The sequence below is a fragment of the Typopeltis vanoorti genome, chromosome 23 (genome assembly GCF_054136105.1).
Source record: "Typopeltis vanoorti isolate ZY-2024b chromosome 23, IOZ_Tvanoo_1.0, whole genome shotgun sequence".
Classification (NCBI taxonomy): domain Eukaryota; kingdom Metazoa; phylum Arthropoda; class Arachnida; order Uropygi; family Thelyphonidae; genus Typopeltis; species Typopeltis vanoorti.
The window spans coordinates 9,816,821-9,841,241 of NC_143571.1; the positions used below are offsets into that span (position 1 = coordinate 9,816,821).

Genomic DNA, 24,421 nt, shown 5'->3' on the forward strand with positions numbered 1-24,421 from the left:
GAGCAGTCAAAAGATTACTATGAATCCATGGAGTACAAAGAATTTCTGACCCTAGGATCAACCAATAAAAAAAAAAAATACCGGACGCCTTAAAAGGAACAAGAACCCATTTCTCAAAGCTGATTTCTGTTTTGTGTGTGTGTGTGTGTGTGTGTGTGTTTACAAACGTACACAATTACATTTTATGAAAAGCATATAAGATAAATTATGGAAATATCACATGATTATAACAATTTACAAAGCACTGACCAGCTTTTTCTCGCTTGAGACATAAAAGATTATCATTCTGCCCCCCCCCCCCTTTTACATTGTTTCCAGCATACCCTCTCAATGCAGTAATTAGTATTTTGGACAGAGAATGTGGTTAGAAAGAAAGAACATTAAAATATATGTGGTATGGTCAACTGGAAAGTGAATCATCACTTCATCAGGGATAAAGCTAAATTATTGCACAAATCAGACTTCAGCTCGCAGAGACTGTTCTTGAAAGTGGCTGAAGTCTGAATTTAGCAGAACTGAGGATTTCATTTTAAACAAATTTTTGGCGCATCGGCTTATCTTCCTGTTAGCTCTTCGGCACAAATTACAGAGGACCGCCACGTGGATTGTAACTCTCACATCAGACACGTGGCTTTTCTTATTCTCTAGGTTATATCATTTCCTGTCTTTCAAGTGCCCAGATAATGCTAGGTCGAGCTAAAAAAAATTATTCTGCTGGATAGATAACTTGGTTTTAACAAATGCGGAAGTTTGAATTTGAAAATACAGAGCCTTCCCATCCATTTCCTGAAATGCAGTTAAAAAAAAGATTACTATGGAATCCCTGGATGCGAACATACTGATGGAAGGTTTTATGAGAGAGATTTTCTTCAAATTCTTTACTAGTATTTGCTTATGAAATTTGAAATTACAAAATCTCTATGTTAATACGAAGGATATTTCTCATCCATTTTCTGAAGCTTTATTTTATTTTCAAATTATTTTTTTCTTACATTGTTTTCGGATACCTGTAATTCCAGTTTGTCTGGATTCTGTTGCTAATAACCATTGTTGATTAAGAATTCTGTATAATTTCGCATTATTGTACAATTTAGTTTTAAAATTGTTAGCATATTTGTAACATCCTTTGTGCCAACTATCTTCAAGTACAAACATGGTCGAAGGTAGTCTGCAGTAATGCGAAAATTTATGGTACTTTAAATGTACTTGTTAATGGGGTTATTTTTCTCTAGACCGATATCCCACCTTCCTGAATGTCATATTAAGAAACTGCATTGTACACAGAAGTGATATACTCTCTCAAGGCGAACGTGCACCATTTTGTTTTAAGAGTATCTGTTCCAAGGTTAACGCATGGATCGATTTTGGTACCGTAATCACCATCTTGCACCTAAAACTTGTAATGTATTGTGTTCACGCACGCCACTGGGAACATGGTCTGGTGATTTTTCTGAATTCCCAGATTAATACATTGCTTAATTGAAAAGTGCCTAATGACTGAATGTAATGTGTCTTATTAGAATAAAACATTTCTGGATCAAATAAAAATGCCATAACTTTTTTTAGCAGAGTGAAATGTACATGACAAATTGAGTTGTACAACTCGAGATCATCCAAGATGTTTAGTTAGATGTTTTTCTTGCATGAATTTACTTACAAAAATTTGTAACCGTACTCAAAGCAAATCATCCTGCTTTATGCTTTTATGAAGTGACAACATTTTTCATGCGATTTCATTATTTTGTCGTTGAATTTTCTGTAAACGTAACTTTTTCCAGAATTCTTTTAAAAATCAGTCTTTCTTTTTGAATTCCATTTCATTGTGAACTAGAGTTAAAGCAGTGATAACTTTTTTGTTTTATTTAAGATTTGCATAAAGTGTGAGAAATAACATTCGTCTGGTGTGAAATAATAATTACCCAAACACTTCAGATGCAACCATGAACAGATTGAGTAGTGAGTAATATACGGCTGTAACATTTCAAAATATAGGCAAAACTAGTAAAATAAATGCAAATACAAATAGCATATATAGATATGAAATAAGCAAAAAGTAGTAAAGCTGCTCAGCAGTTCTTGATTCTTACCTTATTTTTAGAAGATAAAATGAAAACTTTTTCAAGAGCCAAGGGGAAAAGTTTGCATCAGTGAGAGAATTAAAGTCATTCAAACAGACATAACGTGCAGCTTTTTTTTACCTTTAACGAACTGAAATTCCACTTCTTGAAGAGTTGGGGTAGGGCAAACATCCTTCCCTAAATTTACACTTCAAAATAAGTCGAAAGTTATCAATTGAAGAAATCTGTTATATTTTAACGAAGTAAATCGTGTCCTTTAAATATAATAGCAACATAGTAATCCGTGATATACATAAAAAAGCATGTATTATTATCGGATTGCATTATTGGAAGTTTCGGTTCATTATATATAAACCTTGGTCTGGCTTTGCTTGATTAAAAAATACTAACTTGTATCCAAACCGCCTTCAATATTTTGGAAATTAATGATTACAGGTAGTTTTTGGGATTGAGTTTGGCCTAAACTTTCATGGGTGAGTTGGATTTTTAATTTTGACTATATTCTCCTGCACCGTGTTTTTACATCAGAATGTGATTGTTTATGAATAGACAGTAATTGATTCAATCAATCTTTGACTCGTTATTTAAAAGTATCACCACTCCTAATAGCAAAGGGAAATCAAAGTGGAGCGCGTAAATAAATGAACCTCGACAACACAAAGTATTGGCATTAGCTAGTGGCATGGCATTTTTCGAAAAAACAAAACACAATGAAACTCTTTGAAAAATAGATTGACGCATTTCGGAGTTCATTTATTATGAAAGTAACGTAACCTTCTCCTTAGAAATGTGCATTTATAGTCTAAATACGTACGTGAAGAGGAGTGAAAAAAAAAAAACTTCGATGAAAAGCAACACGAAACATACCTTGAGGGAAAACATAAATCGAAAGAACATAAGACATGGAAGAAAAGAAAAATCGATACAGGCTTTTTGCAGGATATTCTTTAAAGAAGAATTTTCAAGGCGAAATATGATATATAGGAATTAACGATGGAAGTAAGAAAGATAAAACTGTTATTGGAACATATACTCTAAACTATAGAACGATAATGAATTGGAGAATACACATTTTAAAATCTAAGAGACTTAGGAACTCAGGCAATGCATTAGAAAAAAAAAATGAGTTTGCAGCATTAGAATGGGAAAATTACATTTCATCGGACCAGACCGAAAGCAATTCGTATTTTTATATTAATCTCAAATATTTCTTTTAAGCTAAACAGATGATGCAAAATGTACATTGAAGAAACTATGATAAATAAAAAAAATAAGACAAACAAATAATTTGGCCTTAAAGGAAATGGCACAGTAATAATATCTTTATTTCCATTGTTTATTATTAGTATAATTACATTTAGAAAAATAAACTGTTATTATATTCATGAATATAATCTTTTGTGCTTTATCAATTCTGCATTGTCAAACATCGTATAAGGAATGTATTACACAAAAATGCACAGGATTAGTAATGGGAGCAGTGGGAGTATAAATATCATTTAGCATGGAAAATAAAGCTCGTTGATAGATACAAATATTTTAACCTGTAAACAAATTAATCAGAACTTATTCACAATCCTGGAAGGAGACCTGCAGTCTGTTTCACTTTATTTACATATTGCAGGTTTGTAGTATCATACGAACAAAAAGATCAAAATCTGATTGGAGTCTATAGTAGCATTTGTACCTATTCAAATAGAATTACAGCATTAGTAATTAATCTCTTAAATCTGAACTAGACATTAATTTAGTAATGTTTGTATTTTTTTTGAATAAGTAAAGTTGTTTGTAGTCTCGGTGATTTTAAACGCTTGGCATGTTTTGTGAAATAAAGGTATTTCCATTAAGAGATCCAAATCCGAAAACCACTATGACCTCTTCACCTTCCTATCTACGAAGCTCTACCTGCTGCAGTCCAATTATGCAAATAGTGAGGTCATCTTAGGCGACCTTAATGTCCACAACTAGCTTCCCTTTGCCAGCACACCACAGACTAAGATATACGCAATGCGGAAGTTTTTGCTATAAGCATTGATCTAACGCAATCGTACATTCCGCCCTATCGGAATTCTTGATAACCATCTTTACTCTCCAATACCTTTGATCTTTTTTTTAACAAGTTATTTTTCAATATATACCGTACATGTAACCTTGTCTCTCGATAACTTTCATCACTTTAATCTTGTGCAAATATACTCTCGCATACAGAATGCCTCCCTCCCTCCAACCAATCCCAACCCAACCCAACCTGGTGTCCTTTGAAACTGAAAAGGTACTAAGTGGGACGACCTTCGACATTTCCACCTTTCCTTTCCATGGTTTGAGTATTGTTTCCGCTCTTCTGACCCAAACGATGGTTCTTCGAGCGAGTCACAGAAATTATTCTCACTTGCGTGAAGGATTCATTCCCTATTCTACCCAAAATCTCATCCACTTTCTAAGTCTTGGTTCAAGAAAATGTACCCAAGTAGTTGAAAAAATACCCAGCTCGCCGCAGTGGCGTGCAACAAGAGCTCAGCTTCATAAGCGTGTGTGTATATATATATACACACACACATTTTTGTATGTGTGTGTGTATATACATACACACACACATACATACACACACACTCTGCAGCAAGCAAGAGATGCAAAAAAAAAAAAAAAAAAACCTCCAATAAGAAGACTCGCCTACTTCTTGATCAAAGAAAGCTATGCTTTCTGAGCGAAGGCTATCAGATGCAACTTCTCATATGTTGGGCCTGTTAAAACAAGAGCAGGCAGCAGCTGCTCGATATTTTTTTTCAGTACCGATTCTCCCTTTCCTCATTTATTTCATCTACCTCTGTCCTTCGGAATAATCTTCCTCATAAAGTGTTTCCCAATAACTACAAACTCTACTTCAAGAAAAATATCAATAGATTTCTTCTTTCTCAGTGCTCAACTCAGACACACACTGATGTGCTTAGGCTCTTTTGCCTATCATGTATGGGGAATATATACATAAATTTCTTAGAATGGAGGTATTGTAGTGTTTTTCAGTAAACATTTTCGTTAACACATTCGTTTGTTTTTAGTTGTAAAATTCTGAGCGGAGTGTTTTTTTTGCATTTAAAAAATTTTACGATCGTTTTGGTGGTATTTTCTACATTACCCGCTACATATGATATGCTATGATATAAATATAACAACTGTATGTTCGGTATGACTTCTGTGTGAAGGAACACCAAAGTAGATGTCTATTTCATTTTGTTACTCGAATTCGAGAAATCGTGATGATATTTAGATTAATTTCGTTAAGCTTCTGTTCTCAAACACCACGTAGTATTTAAGTTTATTTTAATGTTCTTAGTCCACAGAAAAATCTCATCCAGTCTTTTTTTTTTTTTTTTCATGAAATGTGAGTAGCTATGTCTTTGCTACGGGATACGCGGTAATATCGGCATAAACAATCATGTTTGAACTGAAAGGTAAATTTGTTATATCATTGGTATAAATTATAAACAGACCTAATGCTGATTCTTGTGACATCCCGCTGGAAATTTCATATGAATCAGATTGGATATTTCCAGTTTTCTGTGTCTTCTTATTGTTTAGATAAGAGTTAAAACCCTAGAGATGAAGCTTTTAAAGTCGTAGCATTGCAATGTATGATGTGATATGTACACTCATATCCGCCCTGTCTCATGCGTGAAATGTTTCAAAAAATAGCAAGCTTTGACGTTGTGGGAGTTCGGTGTAGCATGTTTCGTCAATCCTGATTTTATTCTTCACTTATCTATTGCCAATACATCTGATCACCAGAACCTCCTAGGAATATCGCTGTTTTATCTATTGCGGCTTTTCTTTATACACAAGCATCAAGATCTATGCAGGATGATGAAATCGACTCCATAGGGTTTCCTCATTGCCTGCAGACATGAGTTATTTTTAAAAGCAATACATCTCATAACACGTGTGCTATCCGAAGATTGTGATGTCGTTCACTGTGACTGCCGCTTTTCGTCCCAGAACATGCTCCAATTTTTCTTTAGCTGGGTTGTAAGTAGTGAGACGACAAACGCATATACTTCTTTCGTTTTTCTAATTTAGTTCGTTAATTAATAAATACGCACTTTCGTATTTTTCTGCACTATGTCGCCGTTGTAACGCAGTCGCATGGAAACACCTTGGAACCGAATCCTTTCTAGGACGTGTGGAATTCTTACAATGGCTTTTCAGCTGAAATGACTTCGCCTCAAACGAGTAGCAGTTTTTTTTTTTTTTTTTGCTCTTGTAAAACGACAAACTGGTCGCAGAAGACACACTATTAATAAACATAATATACTCGCCTTAGTTACTTCGGCTACCATCTAGACTATCAACTCGTCACCTACGTCCATTTTAAATTTGGTTGCGGACTGTTTTTTACAATATCTTGTGAATAAAACTTTTATAGTGAGTAGAAATTTTACTGCTAGAAATTAAATTTAGAAAATAAGTTTCTGCTGAATCTATAAAGGATCAAAAGTGTAGTTAAAATGCCATAATTCATTATGCGCGGAACTTCATTTAATCGCTTGACTCAGTAATTAAAGTAAGACAGCAGAATTGATTTAATAAGACTCACAGAAAACAACTTGAAACTAATTACATGCATTAATAAGTTCTGTTATTGATTTCCAGAAATAATGCTTCTGAACATACTAAATGTTTCCGTCGTCAATAGATAATGACATTTAGATTAACTTTTGGATCTTTAGCAATCACTGGTTATATGACGTTGAATAGCGACTATTGGATGCTCTGAAAATACTCATAAAAAAGTCACATAGATTAATTAGATTAATTTTGAAGAGCAGTGATGACAGTTTGTGCATTCATTAAGTAATAGTATCCTTAGTGCTTATTATTTACATTTCTGACAAAATACCTTACAGTTTTTTGTATTCCAAACAAGAAACTTAATTTACCAAAATATGCCTTGTTACCCGAGGTATTAATTTACCTCTTTACTTTAGTGTTCGTTATGTGTAAGTTGAATTTTAAGGTCAGCATATGTAAACTATTTTCCCGCACCATAAAATCGTTTTTGTATCCTTCATCAAACTTTGGAAAGGGTTAGTTACTCCAGTTAAAGTACAGTACGCTTAATTGACTGGAGTAACTAGTAACACCTATGTTGGTCTCATATTAACATTTTAGTTTAGTGATTTATAGAGGGGAGGAAAATATTTATTTTTAATCATTTTTCACAGTTCGTTCATTTTTTTTTTACCTTTTTTTTACACTGAAGGTAAAAAAAATTATATAAAATATAATTATATAAAATATAATAATATATATATATATATTCTAGACCTGTCGAATAGAAATTTGGGAGCAAGACTCATACCAATTCCAGCTATCTCTTATTAGTCTCATTCGTTGGAGCAATATGTTTTTCTCAAATTGTACTAATACTGTATTCCACGAATTACTTTCAAAGCGAAATTCGATTACTGTGTTTTTGATTTATTTGGTGCCATATGCATGACTATCTCTTCAGCACATATTCCGAAATGGATATGGAATTCACCTTTGCTGATAAGCGAAGGTGAAGCATTCACTACCATTCAAGTTTGCCCGTAATAACAGTAAACGTGCATTGCAGCCGAAAAAATATATTTTGCAGGTAACAAGAAAAAAAAAAAAAAGCGGTGCAATTGTAAGTGCACTTAAAGAGATTTTTGGATCATGCTTTTCCAAATAGTAGTGTCAACTTTATTTTAAATCAGTTCATCTATTTTGCTAGAAATCTTTTATCCCAATGTTTGCGGCATTTTTAGCTCCTTCTTGTTTGAATTAGAATTATTAATGTTATCCTTTCCTCAATGGAAGAGACTTTTTTTTTTAAGTCCTTGAGCGTTCTTTGAATTGTACTTCTTTTTCTCCGTCCCATTAGTTTCCACCTGTCATAACAGCGCTGTTCAGTGTGAAGGCGATGCTAACTTTTGGATTGTGGCCAAGTGAATGATTTTCGCATCATTACATGAGAAGGTTTCGTACCGTTGCCAAACTGCATGAAATATGGATTTTCGTTTAAAGCCAATACTCCTATCTTGCTTTCGTTTACTTTATTCCTTACGCATTTAATTCCTTTCTAATATATTAGTTACACAGAAAGTTCAGTAAATCTGGTATTGCTTATATAAGCAACAGTAGATCTTATAATTTATTATTACCTCAAAGGATAATCTTTACTATATGTAATGCTAATTATCTGTATCAGTATTATAAATCTCATATTATCGAAACTATTTTGTGAATAGTTCGTTTCTATAATATTGAGAACTCATGGGCTCTTCTGTGTTTAATAGAGATGCCTGTATGCTGTCAAAGAAACTGTAGAAGTAATTTGCTACAGGCAGGCCGTTGAAAAAACTGCAGAAACTTAACAGCCGAAGTTATGAAAATAAATTGAAAATCGACTAGTATTTGAATGCTCCAAAAAAAGGTATATCTAGATTCTAGAAGAATGAAATGGTGACACAGGCCTTAAAACATTTGTTCTTTTAAGTTGCTTAATAGCCTATGAGAATTAAACATAGCATGAGCAATATTTAACTCACCTAACAAATGTACAGCAGCGAGATTCACTTGCCTAAGGCTAGAAGTACAAACAGAACTTAGGCACAACACCTAATCATCATTCATAGAATCCACCGCTTCGTCAGACATCTTGTTTGTTTTCCAGGCAGTTTAAAGAGGGTAGGCAGATAGAGATATTGGATGTGGTGTTTTGCTTTTTGTTTGATATTACGGATGGGGCAACTGAGGCTATGAGATGAGTATGTCCTGTCCACTAATCGTACTTTGTTTCTGATTTGTATATTTCTCGGTATGAAAAATTCCCCTTCCCCGAGTGAGGAAGTCCAGTATCAGTTTATAAAGGATGCTCGCTTGCTAGACGTGTGTGTATGTACAATTCAACACGATGCTGGACCAACGGTACTTAGTACGACTAAGTACTACGTGATAACCGGCGCCAGATTGAGTGAAAGAAGAATCGCCGAAATTCCTGACGTGTTGGATTGTTCTTACGCAACAGCGTTTAGGATGTATCAAGAATAAGTCCTGCGCGTATAAAACATCTCATTAACAGCAATCCTGCAAACAGAGACTGCTTATTGATGTAAGAGGCTAGTACACGAATTGTGTAGTCTTACCAGACGGAATCATAATTCAGCAAATTGTAGTGCAGTACAGTGAGTGGTACCCTATCATGGACGGAGTGTAGCAGTTTACGACCTCACCTAGCCTAGTTTCGCACCTGTCAATTAAAATCAACCGATAATTTTCGGACCAGACAACCTTTTCTTGTGTTCCCAATAGTGCAGCTGCCGACAAAGAATGGTAATAGCTGAATTACCCACACACGAGGCACTCGTTTTTAGAGTGATAACAGCTGAGTGAAAGGCAAGCCATTGTCAGTAATGGCAGGAATAGAACATTTTCGTGTACCTGTCTAATTATTTTTCACATTCAGACACGCCGAACAACAACTTCATTATGATGTGAGGAATCTGTGAAAATTACTGGCATCATGATATGGGTGTTCAGCTGAAGGCGAGCGTTAACCGATCTCATACGAAGTAGTAGGACTTTTTATTCCGCAATACAGACAAAAGACAGAAACAAATGGTAATAGAAACATTTCGTTTCTTTCCATAACTATGACGGCCAGTAACTTTTGTTTAATTATCAGCTAGAGAAGCTTTTCTTAGACAGAAATGCATTTAATCCTTGACTAGTACAGGATGGTGCAGTGTAACTACGAGAGATGCAAGAACTCTATGAACATGCTAATAAATAGTAGAAGTAATAATAGGGTGGATACAGAAGATTCCCGCTTTTAAGACGTAATTTTTTTCTATTATTAATATAGCTGGATATACAGAAGCGAGCCAATTGGATGCATATCCTTTCTCCCGAGGTTGCTGACTGACTGAGATCACAACGCACAGTCGAGAATAAAATACCTTATTTAGTATGAATGAGTTCTAATAACTGAATAGATGTGGTTTATTTTTATCAATGATTCAGATTTACGTCACAAAATATTTCATGCATATTTACGTTTAAAAACATTTTTTTAAATTTTAAATTCTGTTAGTTCTGGTGCCTGGATCTTTATTTGTAATGTACAACTAAATTATTTTTTTTTCGTTTCGAATTGTTTAATTAAATTCCGGTACTAATGAGAGTATTCCAAACTAAAATTGAAACGACTTGGTAAGGTATCTTGAATACCAAAAGAAAAACTTGAATATAATTCTTCTGGCATGAGATTTGAGTTTAAATACAAAGGCACATACGGATGGATGGACAAAACAAACGTTCTGGATGCCTTTTCATTTTACGAAAGGTACCTTTAGATTTAATCTATCAATGTGAATTACTGTGAAGTTGATAAGTGTATACAGCTTGTCTTCTGATAGGATGCAACCTTAACTGCTTTCTCCAAAGACCCTTTGTGAAGTAAGAAAATAGTTATCAGCGACGCTTTCTCTCCCGGATTAATATTCCAGCCAATTCATAATAAAAGGAATTAAATTTCCAATATTCGATGTTTTGTTCTTACCCTGATAAAAAATGAAAGTAGCTGAACCCCCCCCCCTTTATCTGTACTGTGGTATGTTATCTGAGTTCTTTCTATTCTGTGCTGTATATACGTTGATAAATATCGCTGTCTGATGTGCAACTGAAAGAATTTACCTCTTAAAAATAGGTAACTACGAAATAATTTATGTGAAAAGTTTTATTTAGCATAAAATTTGCGCCGTACTTCTAATTAAGCAAGTAGAATAGCAAACCAGAAAACTCAATAATAAAAACGGATGTCCAAAATGTTGATATGTTTATTACGAAGAACACTTCCGATCTACCTATTTGGCCAAAGTATGTTAGATTAAACAGGCACGGTGTTTGATAGACTTCCGGGTGGGCTAAAGTGTTGTTCCTTCGGATACGGCTAACTACCATCGTTTTCAAATTGCGCAAATCCTTTTAAAGTCCAAGCTGCTACCGCCTAATTTATCTTACATAGAAATTAAGGCATTACTCTCTATAAGGAAGAACATTAATTTTATTATTAGCAAAATTAATAAAGGAAAAGCATTATATATATTTGCCAGATTAGTAGTTCAAGACCGAAATGAATGTTACAGAAAACTTTCTGGAGTATTCCCAGGGCATTTCGTCCTCTTTCTAACGATCATCCTACTACTAGCCAAATTACACGATTGAACACACTATTTAATAATGTCCCTTGCTAGGATGAAGAAACCAAAAAAGAAACTTAAGTGATCATGTCCATCCTCCTCGATTGTATGAACTCCCGTTCATACAATCGAGGAGGATTAAGTCCACAAAGCAAATATTCCGTTTTACATCCTATCATAGATTGCATTGTTTCTCCTTAGTACAAAATTGCAAGCACCTTTCTTATATTGCTTCCGATATTCACTGAATAATCCTCTTCATTTATTAAGAACTGTTCTCATTTTAAAGATTTCAACGTTCCGCCTTCGCAATACTTTCCTGCAGATATTCGTTTCCTTGACTTTTCCATCCACTCTGGCTACTTCCAATGTCAGAATAAACTTAACTAGCAGATTGAAGGTACAGCCATAGGTAGTCTCTGTCTCCAATACTAGCCAATTATTTCATGGACCGATTCGAACAACACCTACTAAATATCATCCTTGTAAAAAATCTGACACCATTAAGACTCGTATACATCAAGCTCGCTCTTTGTGTTTATTGAAGATCGTGTTGTCTCAAGAAATTAATTACATTTAATTTCCCTTCAGCACTTCACGTGTCAACAAACTATTAATAGCTAGCTATACGGCTTCCTATAAGGAACGATAGCACGATGAATCACTTCTTGAGAGGAAGTGGTCCATATTGCTATCGTTTACAGTTGTTTCACTTAAGCTATAACCTAGTTATAGAAAACATTGCGCTATAGAAAATTATAGAAAATATTTATTGCGTTATATCTTGGATATCGAAGACTTATCTTAGTAACTAAGAAATTACTTTATCAAGAACTGTAAGATGATTATTCTCTCTGCTAATGTGGAATAACATCCACAGAATTAGGTTTCCTCTTTAGACTATTTTGTCTGTGTGTGTTTTCTGTCACCACAGTTGCTAATCAGTAACATAAAACATTTACTATGCTGAGAAAGTCGAGAAGCATTAGTGTTGCATTTAAAAATCAAAAACGTGCTTATTGATGATGTATATAAATTAGTAAAGTACTGTACTTTGTTTTCCGTGGTGCATACTACCTAATTGCTGTCTTTAATCAATATGGGAAATGATTTATATGGTATATTTGTGCGCAGTGAATTATTGTATTCTGTTGATGTTTCGATCCTTTACATAGCCAAAAAATATGTTTATTAAAGTTATTTCTAACAATAAAGTATACTTAAGTACGTGAGAGCTTTACAAAGCTTGTTGTTTTACTTTGGAGCTGCAGTAGGCTCCTTGAAACCAAACATATCGTCACTGAGGACACAGAATCCTAGTACTTTTTCCAACTTTGAGTGTCCCTATGTTATAAGCATACTTTATTCAAACTGCGCTTCGTGCTGCTTTATAACGACGATTTTGCACTTCCTTTCGACTACTCACATGTTTATTTATTTTCATCTAATGTCGTTTCGAGATATAGAAACAACTCTTAAATGATATTCATCCCAGCTGCTTGATCTCTTCCAGTAATGAAAACGACTGACATTTTAAGAAGTAGAAGTCATATGAAGAAAGTTGAGTGAGCATGTGAGTGTTCAAACGTAGCTTGTTTAGCTAGTTAAAAACTGACGCTCATGTTACTATCTCTTCCATCAGATGGAAATTTTTACAGTCTAACGCACACTCTTTTGTATCATGCCCCAGTTAGTTTAGTCCCTTATGAAAACAATTATGATTTCTGAGTTACACCAAAAAAACGTTACCATCATTATTGTCCATCGACTGATAATGTTGCCTGCAGCTGATTTGGGATGATGAAAATATATATATATATATACATACATATATATACATACATACATACCCACACACACACTGGTGTCCAAAACCTAAGTACGAACACTATTTCTTAAAACCCGCAAATCCAGACGAATCAGCTTGTGGCACTTTGTATAATTGACAATTTCGAGTAGAAATCGGATACACGTTCAGATTTTTGAATCGCTCGCAAAGCGGACACATGGTAACACTCAACAGGATAAAAGGCTACTCTAATCGAATTGTTTTTGAAGGAATCAAGTTGCAGACTTGGATGTCTTATAATGTCTCAAAGACACCACCAGATGATTTCACGCGGGGAAGAATTATTGGAAAGCTTGAAGGCCACACAATTACTGATATTTCCAGAAAGTTTGGAATCGCACATAGCGTTGTATCCAGGCTCTGAGTAGCGTTTCAAACCAATGGAACGTGTTCCAGACGTTTGCTAAGAGGTCACCCTCACTCTATCACGGAACATGAAGATAGAGTTTTGGTTATAACGCCAAAACGTAATCGACCCTCCGCAAGTCAGCTTGCAAATCGGCTCCATTCAAGCACAGATACGCGGATATCTATGGTAAGACGTCTGCAACAAGTAGGCCTACACGTCCGAAGGCCTGTACAAGTCTGCGTTCCTTTATCCACAGCTCATCGTAGAGCACGTTCTCAGGTGCTGTATAAAATTTGAAATTCATTTTTAAATAAAATGAATTATGGATGACACCAATGTACTCTTTACAGTGAAAGTCGTTTTAGTCTTTCCTCCGATTCTAGACGACACTTGAACTGGCGTGAAAGTGGTACTGCTTACCATCCCTAGAATACTCTTGAAAGGGATTGATAAAGAGGTCATGGGTGGGGAGGTATTATGCTTAATTGACGTACCGAGCTACAAGTACTGGGAAAAGGAACTATGACTGGTGAATGATGTTGCAACAAAGATCGTCAACGTCATGTTCGATTGCTGTGTTGCTGTAGCTCTCAGACCCATAGAATGCGTTTAGGAATAGAGAGACGCACTGCTATTCGAAATTCTCCTCCAGAAAACAAACAAGGCCTTCTCCTTATTCTGAAGGAGGAGGAGTGGGCCAGTTTGCCTCAAGACGTCCTGAATCACTTGGTGCTAAGCATGACACGACGTTGTAGAGCTGCATCGCAGTTCGGTATGGATATATTCCATACTGAAATGTCTCTCCGTATAATTTTCTGTAAGCAATGTACATTAATTTCTTAACCACGTCATCAGGAAATTTGTAACTTTTCCCAAGATGCATTGCAATTTAATTTGTACAAAATTTTTACCATTTATTAGTATGCAGGCAATAAAATTATCATTTGACTGTAGTCATGAAATTATTTCATATACAGGTAAAAATGTAGTTCGTCCTTAGCTTTAGGACACCAGTGTATATCATTCAAAAGACCAAAACTAAAGGTATCTACTTAACAGCATAGCAACTTTATGAATACTCAAGAAAAAATAGTCTGGCAATAAAATCATCTAATCGACACTCTCTCAGCTTTCCATTCAAAATCAAATACCGATCCTTCCTCTCTCTCAATAATTAAGGTTTCATTCTCCATTTTTTCGCAGTCTTGAAATACAGTCGCTCCAAGTTCTTCCTGCGCCTTGTCATCTAACATGACAAGGCAAGAGGAAGAACTTTGCACTATTTGCATTTCTAAAGTACTTAGCACTTTCGAAATAAGCTCTATTTACTATCAATGGATCGCATATTTCTATATGTGAATTGTATTCTATTCTGTTTTGCTGTATTGGTACATTTCTTTTAAAAATAGACACGGGCTCGGTCTTTTAAGCGAAGCTTGTTTATGATTTTTACCCTTGCTGTTCAAAAAGGATTTTTCCCTCTTATTCCATAAATATATTTTTCTTCTATTGCTAGTTTCTAATTCACAAAACCATGTTTTGCTATTAATTAAAATAAAAATGCATGCCTTTATGATTTGAGAATGAATTTAGTTCCTTTTCGAACTTTCTTGTCTTCATTATTATTCTCTCTTGCATTAAATAAATAAAACTGGGGGAAAAAGTACAATAAAGAATACATTTTTAAACTATTATTTTTTCAACACCTCTGAATAATTACATTGTTGTTTGCAAACTTTTCACTACACTCTTAGCATCGATCTGCTCGCGTCTTTCGATTGTGTTGTCTCTTATACTTTATGCCACATTACATCAATGCAGAAAGCCCTGTTCCTGGGTTTTATAAATTCTTAAATGCATTAATGTTTTCTTTTGCATTTCCTTTGTTAAAAGATTCTCTGATACGGTTATGAGAAATAATCACTTAACAATATCATCTGCATATTTAGTTTGTTTAGTTATGCCAAGGAAACTCATTTTTATGTAAACTTTCTGCATTGGAATACCTCGTAAAATGTACTATTGTTGTACAGTTTACAGTTCCTAAAATCATTTTATTCCATCTTTCTGTAATTATTCATTGAATGAGCATATATTTAAGATCAGCAGCAAAGAGAGGTGCATTGGCATATACATACTCTAAAATTTAATGGCACTGCTTTGGCAGTTTTGAGATCGGCCTACCGCATTAGAAAATGAAAATATGTCAGTAAAGCAGAAGTAAGAACATGGCAAATAATGCTTTAAATATTGATAAAGTTTTATACATATTCGGTCGGTCGAAAGAAAGGGTGAAATCTTTCGTGGAGACAAACCAGCTTTTACATTATTGAAACCTCAAAAGGATTTTCGACAGGTAATCGATAGTACGATTCGCATAATCTTCTGTATTAGTTGTATTCGTATCGAATTACTTAAAAGGCACAATTTCCGAAAAGAGATCCTGGAACTTTTGAAGCGAGCTAAAATATTTCCCATTGTTTAAAGAGCAACTTTTTTTCTTTTTTTTTTTTGGTGTAATGTGAACCTCGAACATTAGGACCGTGCACAACCAATTGCTCTCGCGGAAACGAAGTCCACGACGTTATGTTATCCTTATGGCTTCAGTATCAAAAGAAATTACATGTAGAAGAAAGAAGTAACAAATAAAATTTACTTCCCTAACGCACTCTCGAAGACGACATGCATTTGCCCTCTTGGAAGGACCTCAAGTCGAATGCCGTATAGAAGGCGAGGAATCTTTATGAGCTTGTCAGCTGAAGGAAAGTTAGCCAATCTCATATGGGAGAGGAAGGGTTTTTTTCATCCCGCAAAACAGACAACCTGGCCAAAGAATACAAACAGTTAAGTCAGGGCATTATTATATACACCTACTAGCCGCCTGGCGTTAGTTGGTTCTGCCCCAAACCACATGATAACGTTGTTATGCGTTTAGAATCGATTACGATTAGAAACACTTGATTGGTTCAATAGTAAAACCTTACTGATTTGGTTATATGTAATGATAATTTATCCTTTCTTTAATAACTTTAATGCCACATTAGGTTGAATTCTTTCTTTACCATTATTGAAATAATTTAAAAAAACATTTTTGTGGTTTGAAGTGCTTTAATCAACTCCTGCCATGACTTCGATCAGGAGTTGATTGCGCAAAAAAGTAGTAAATGACTACAACGATATATGTTATGAAGTAAATTGGTGCATTATTATAGAAGGCGAGGAATCTTTATGAGCTTGTCAGCTGAAGGAAAGTTAGCCAATCTCATATGGGAGAGGAAGGGTTTTTTCATCCCTTCTTTTTTCAACAAAAAAAGTACTGTTTTTTTTTGTTGTTGTTTTTATTTTTATTTTTTAATACCATAGCAGCTAAACAACATATCACAGAAATAGAGACATTTTTATTGACAAATTATTTGATCTTAATTCGATCTCTTGAGCAATTCTAGAATTATGTTATCAACTGGAAATCTGCATATGACCCCTGTGGCTCATACCGAGGTTTTTAAAAACCGTAAAGGAAGTAAGTTGTCTTCTGTTAGTGTTTGTTGTGTTGTCATTATGTAGATTGTTACTCGAATTGAATTTCTTTGCTAATAACGAAGACCTGCGTTCACTGCTTTTTATACAAAAAAAGAATTTTAAAGTTGAATTGACATCTGAACTTACTGTATTGCTATCAGTGAGATCTGATAGTTAAAATCTTTCGGTTATTGATTTTCTTTATGACTTATCTGTAATAAGAAATAAACAATGCCTCCAGCTAAAATACTTTAAAGCGGATAAAAAAAAAAAAGAGAGAGTTAAGAGATCTATGTTCATACTTCCTTTTCATAACGATCTCATCTGCGATATTTTCCCTGTCAGCTGTTAGGCTAAGTTACCCAGCTTTCATAAATCAAATGTTTGCTGAGCGGTGCATAATCTCCGTATCATATGCGAATGCTCGTTGATCTTTTTACTGGAGAGAAGAATAAGGACTTCGGTCTAAACCTGACTATTGTATTTTAAAAAACGTTTCTCTCTATGGAATTTTAACCAGTCTTTCCTAGGCAAGTGACATGGGGGAATCACTCAGCCATCTGCGAGGCCTTTTCGTAAAATTGTCTCGTTAATTTAGAAAAGTTAATTTTTAATTAACTTGCGCCTGTGACCCACCAATAGACAGTAAGCTCAAACCCCACTATGGTATGGGCGTTTCGAAACGTCTTTATGTAGTGTATGAATTTCATCGGTTGGCGTGAGACAACCTTGCTTCTTGGAGGCCTGAAACTGTCATGTTTGGTCTGTAATGCAAGATTTCTTCATTGCCTAACTCTAGGCTAACTTCCAATATTGAGTACTGTAAGTTTCCAATCTTCCGCTGATGGAGTTTCCATGAAACAAAATTTTAAAAAATCAATTAAAAATATTAGCATCTCCTTGAGAGCCTCTGCAGCTCAGTCGGTTTCGCTTGATGACCTTCGGTTGGAAAGACCTGGATTCGAATCCTGTCTAGGACAGGAGAAACATTTATCAGGGATTTATCAAAGGACGGCGAGTTAGCCGGTCTCAAACGGTGGTAGCAAGGGTTTTCATCTTCACACAGAATGAAATCGGCCAGCAGAACAGAACGCACGCAATTGACATACAAAGTACACTTACAGGCACAGGACTTAACCACCTTATCCTGGAATCATGGTAAAGAACTCTAAGGATACCTTTGACGGTTATGGACGCTTAACGGCTCATTAACCGTTGAAGCCGCATCTGATTAACTAAGTGTTCAAGATATTTTGGACAGCGACTAAAATAAGCTGAGAGTATGGAAAAGGGTATGCAGTTGTATTAAGCTTATTAGCTTCATTTCGCATCAGTAAAGTAACTTAATAGCAATGCTCATTACAGTCAGCAAGTGTAAAAGGGGAATGCAATAAAGAAAAATGACAAGGGTAATTTTATTAGCATTTCTCTTCAACAGATTTCACCCTAGAGCATGATCCGTATAAAAAGCTTACATCTTACCGAGTAATTTGCTCTTATAATTATACAGTGATTTACTCAGCACAAGTAAACTTTGCGGTTGTGTACATATAATTTTCCTGAAAACTTTCATATGAAAGTAGCTGCTTAAGAAATGTCAACAGCAAATGCAGTTTCTGTTCATACATGAGATCCTTGAAAAATGACTGTTTTTCTTATCTTCTAAAGACGTTGTTCCGAAATGATAGTAGAGTACTAAAATTTCTTTAAGATAAAGTTTAATAACTTTCATCTAGATTTTTGAGATGCAATGAATAGGATAGACGAATGAACATACAAATGATTTTTTAATCGAAACGTGATGCCATCGGTGTTTTCTAAAGATTTGTTGAAAAGATTGGTTGGAGCTATAGAATATTCCTGAGGCCATCTCTTTTGTCCAATGGAACTGTATAATATGGGCAAAATCTAGCTTCCAGAAATTATTTCAAATTACAAGTTTACAATTATAAAAATTAAATATATTTTTTAGCTTTTTTTGAATCTCAGATGCGCAGATTTAGAATGAGAGAAGCATATTGGTAAGACGATTCTAATAATATTGGGATTTTATAGAAAAATATATAAAGTACATTGAAAGAAATAAATTATATGGAAACCTTACTAGAAATGTAGGTGACTGAAAATAATAACGGGGAAAAAAAAACGAGAATGAACCAATCCTCTAACACTGTATTTCCTAAATAGAGTAGGCAAACTCCTTTAGCTCTGACTTTTGGAAATCGGTGAGCAACTAATCTCTACCCATAGTCGTAGTCGTCAAAATAGCTGAACTCATCGCTGTCGATAATTTAAGACATTCGGACAGCAGATAGCTGTGCTGCCATCTCATATTCCTAAATTTGAACGGTTTTATTTAGCAGGTATGTTGCATCATCTACACATGCCGGCCACTGAATTAGAAACCTTTATGCACACGTACAAGTATTTTGCAACGTATATGCAAAATACTTGGTCACGTGTTTCACCACGTGTTCTAGGCAACTATTTAAGAATGCTGCTGGTCAGTAATCGTCAACAGTGTTGATCACAATGGGAGAAACAAAGGATCTTTCGGAGTTCAATAAAGGGCTTATTGTGGGTGCCCTTCTGGCTGGAGCCATGATTTTGAAAACAGTAGAGCTGACTGGTTTCTCAAAAGGAGAGATGTTCCGGGTGTTTAATCAGTGGAAAAATAACCCACTTTGCTTTTCTAAGAGGCGTCACTGTGGCTCCAAGATCGTCTGTCAGGAACGAGATCGCAGTCGTCTGAGAAGGCTTTTACAGACAAATAGAGCTTCTGTACAGCAATTGACCGAAGCATTTAATGAAGGCTGTTCCTATCAGTATCTCACCGACCTATACGCAGGGAACTGAAGATGATCGGTTTTGGCAGTCGCTAAAGAAGGTCTAGCACGGTATAAAATAAAAGTTTCTAATTCAGTGGCCGGTATGTGTATCTCTTATAAGGTGGGGTTTCAACTGAAGATGATTTAACCAGATTAATACGAAGATAACAGTATTTCTTCATTCCACGAAACAGACAAACGATCTTAGGCCGGTTTATCTAATACACGCAATTAACAGATATAATGCATTAGTCTCGTGAAGTGTAGTTGCTTTGGCCGTAACTCTAACCCAACCTATGTTCATTTCATCTCGTCTATAGTGAATAACGTTAACGTATATAATAACTGTGTAAATGTTGGCTATTGTTTTTGTAATAAATTTAAAAATGTTCAATACATGCGTATTTTCGGGTGTGTCAAAATAGCCTTTGACACACCCTAACGACAGCGATTATTCCGATGACGTTTCGTGGGCTTAAGAATGAAATCTGTTTATCAGTGAAGATTTCTCAGATATACGAACTTTTGTTTGTGAACAAAATACTATTATTGTCTTATCTAAACTGTGAAATCGCATTACTGTGCGTGATGATTTATCGACGTTGCAGTAAAAGTAGGATGGTATCACTTGCTTTTTGGACGCATGATAATGATCTGAGAATTTTGTAATCGAAATTAAAAAAGTTTCAATTTATTCCCAAAATTCTTATTGAGACTCGGTACATAAAACAGACAAACTAGCTGGAAAATACAAGCAAGCAATTAACAGACGTATAATATACTTTGATTCATGGCCTTAGTTGTTATGACCGTAATTTTAATAGCAAAATATGAAAATAAAATTTTTATTGGGTAATGCAGTAAGGAGAACGGTGTGCTAACCCAATGAATAAAGAACTAACACTCTGTGGTTATATACGTAAGGATAAAAATTGCTTTGCAGTCTTAAGAATGGTTCCTTTCCCCGACTACTCTACTACTCAGAAACCATGATTGTTGCATAAACTTTCACTGCTTGCGAAATCCTCTCAATTTTTTTCGAATTTTGTACTTGTCGTACTCTGGCAGATTGCCTTTACGTTGGAAAAATGTTTAAATGTATTTTCAATATGTCGGTTCTGTGTTGTTGTTGTTTTTCTTCGTTACTTATTTCGTACTTGAATATTATCACACTGCTAATACATTATGCTTCATGTCTTTATATTAACTCTTTGAAAATCGCTGTCAAGCATATCATTTTATTTGCCTTTTAAGACCATCGATTTAAAAATTTTGATTCATCCTACATGGTTTCCGTTCAAAAAGTGTCCGCATCATTGAATCGCCGATACTTCTTAAAAGTTTATAAGTTAGCGTACGTGTTCATATTAGGTTTCAAATGGCCTCATCCATGTTGAACAAGGCCATTAATATCTTCCCAAATAGTCTCTCAGATAAAGTAATGTAAGTCGATTAATGTAGAGCACTGCACTCTGCTGGTCTTGGTGGAATATCAATCTTGCATGCGAAGAGCCACTCGGCATTCTACTTCGTTGTCATCCATCTTGCGAGGCCAAGATGCAGAGTTTTTGTTGTCGTTTTCTCACGACAGGTAGCCTTAACAGTGTATTTTTAATTTGTAGAAATTTAAGTTAATTTTTTTGTGTTTCGCATCTGTATGATCGAAGTTTATAAAGACAAATGTTCTGTGACACTCTTTTAAAGTCTGTTTATAAAAAAAATGCATTGTTTACACTACTTATGCAGTTTCGTTATCATTCTTATGTCACGTTTAACCGAAATTCTGAAATAATGTTGTTCGAAATAACGCGCTCCGATTACAAAACCAGAGCCTGTACAGTTTAAATAAATCCTCATGCATTTTAATTGACTTTTCCTGATATCTAATAATGCCACTGTGGAATACTGCATTTAATTCCTTGATTGTAAATTTAGCTTAAAAAATCAACTTCTTCATGCGTGTTTCTCATCTTTTATTCTGTTTTCAACAGAACAAAAGACGCAACAGTAGCAAAAGAATAGTCAAAGTCCGATTTCAACTCGTCTCCGAAAAAATAAAATTCATTAACTTCTTTGTCCGTTACCGCCATGACGACATCTTTTGTGATCTGCTTTAGTAAAAAGTTCCCAGTCAGCGAGACGATTCCTTAAGTAGCATTCTGGATAATCGTCGGCTGCATTCCTTAAGTTGTCACAGCACGACCTTTCTTGGAGAGCAAGTACTGGTTATTGTACTCTCGTGTCTTGCTGTAAATAGGAGTAAGTGCTCCGGATAGTTCCAGACTCCATAATTCACTTAAGAGGATTTGTTAAGAAAAGTTTTTTTTTTCTCTCTCTCTCTCTCTCTCTCTTTCTCTGTGTGTGAAAGCAGACGTTCAGCAGGCCGACAACGTTGTCGAATACTCACAAAAGATTGTTCGGGCTGAGGCCATTGTATGGATATCTTCTCCGCAAGAACAAATAAAATAAAATATACCACAAATAGTTTCCAAACGCATCTCGCAACTCAATGTTTTTTTGCTAAGTGTAATTACAGTTTTTGCTGTCTCAGAGATTTCATGAAAAGAGAATTATAAAAACATATGCAAAGCAGTTAAAGAAAAAAAAAGAAAAAACAAAACATCATTCTCCATCTTAAACGAATTATTCATGAAAAAAATTATACCCATAAGAAAAATAATGTAAAATTTTATTACGTAACGTTCTCAATAGTCATAAATGAGTAATCTTTACTACCCTAATTCGAAACAATGTTAAATAACCCAATTCTGAAACTATTCGTTGGGAATTATTCGATCACCTAAGACTTCGTGACGTGGATTGTTTTGTAAGAAGAAAAACCGTAATCTCCCGAAGAAGAGGAGAAAAACTTCTTCGGTGATATTAGACCGGATAATTCGAAGTCGTGTAAAAACCTAGAAGGGGGGGGGATAATGATAACATTATTCTTGCTCTTGTTTGGATTCGAAATAAGTTCCATACTTATTCCTATCGTACTACGCTTCTGATGTTGACTATATTAATCGATCTCAAATTATTAATAGTGTTAATACATCCCATACCGATCAAATTTTCATCGCTGTATTATTTTTCTAGTTTGGTTTATGTATTTTTGTTCAAGTCACTTATTTAAAACACAACTGCAATTAACAAATCAGGTAATATTGCCCAGTGAAAGTGAAAGCCTTCCTTATATTATGGCCTGTATATTTAAGCAAACTTAATTATCAAGAAGTGGTCGAAAGATTTAATGCTTCAGTTTTAAGCAAAGAGAATTTAGTACAAGCAAGTTAAAGTTATATTAAAAGTGGTTTTAATTATCTCTTATTTCAGTTTAAAGTAAAATGAATTAGAACTAAATTACATCACATTAAAAAAAATTTACTGGCGACTCCTAATTTCTAATTAGGAGTCGCTAACTCCTAATTAGAGCCTGTGTAGCTCAGTGGATGTGGCGTTTGCACACCACGGCGCTTGGGCGCACGAAGGAAGACTTGATTTCGAGTCTAGTCGGCGACTAGAGGAAATTTTTCCAAGACTTTTTTGACCTGTTCCCGAGTTAGTCGATCTCTGGCACGGGAAAGCGGGTTTTTTCTCCCGGAAACTCAAGAAAATCGACCGTAGAACCCACATTATTTCAGACATTAAATACGAGTGTTAGGGACCACGAGATGGCGGCACTTGTTGAGCCGTCACTCTTCACTGCGTGCCGATTAATTAGTGATATCCTTGGGCCAGCTATCTCTGATTGGGCACCAGTGGAGATTGAACTGCCCACTCAGTCTCCAAAAGTTAGATAGGGCTAAAAACGGCCTCGCCTACTCCCTATATATACGGGAATAAAAAGGCGTTAGCTGGGTTTTTTTTTTTTTTTTAGCTGACTCCTAATTTCATGCATGGAAAAAAAATTCTTGGTATGAATGCTGTAATATCAGATATGAAATGCCCAGTTACTCGCACTTCATGAACCTGAATGCAAATAAAGAGAAACTCTCAAACCTGAATTATAAGTCTGGAATCATTTTTATCTTTCCCTGTTTGGTATTCATGGCAAATTCAGTGCATTGTTTATCATTTTTAGAAATCAATTTTAAGCATAGGAACGACTGGTCATCTCATTATGTAGGTGAAGAGAAGTGATAGGATTATACTGGTCTTAAAATTTATATTCATCTTAATTTTCTTCATTTTTTTCTTTATTGAGAATGAACTTAGGGTTGTTCTTTCACATAGCAATTTGCGCATTTGCAAGTTTTTGACTAAGTCATTTTTTAAGTGGTCTTTAATTTGACTTTCAAAAATAAATGCAAATTATGATTCAAAACATGCATTTAACATCAGTCAGCATGCATTCAAATATCCATACTGACTGATGCTAAACATTGCTAGGATTAAGGAGAATTTTAGCTTTTGAGAATGCCTCTCTGCATTGAAAAAATAACACTTTTCAACAAAAACATGCTATATATGATAATTTTCAGTCTTTTGCTTGATATTCTCGTGTTTCGTAAAAGCAGCAGCATATATAGAAATATTGCATGAGAGAAGAGATTAATAAAGTAGCAAAAATACTGTGC

General features: G+C 34.9%; 1 protein-coding gene and 1 long non-coding RNA gene across 7 annotated transcripts in view; one reads left to right on the top strand and one right to left on the bottom strand.

The window, feature by feature from the left end:
- Positions 1 to 24,421, top strand: part of LOC150093608 (thrombospondin type-1 domain-containing protein 7B-like) — a 950,748-nt gene that overhangs the window by 777,008 nt on the left and 149,319 nt on the right. The window lies entirely within an intron of this gene.
- LOC150093609 (uncharacterized) overlaps positions 3,366 to 24,421 on the bottom strand; it is a 312,640-nt gene continuing 291,584 nt past the window's right edge. Inside the window, exon 2 of the long non-coding RNA XR_016550306.1 lies at positions 3,366 to 3,765. This is a non-coding gene — a long non-coding RNA (uncharacterized LOC150093609). The remainder of the gene's footprint in view (positions 3,766 to 24,421) is intronic.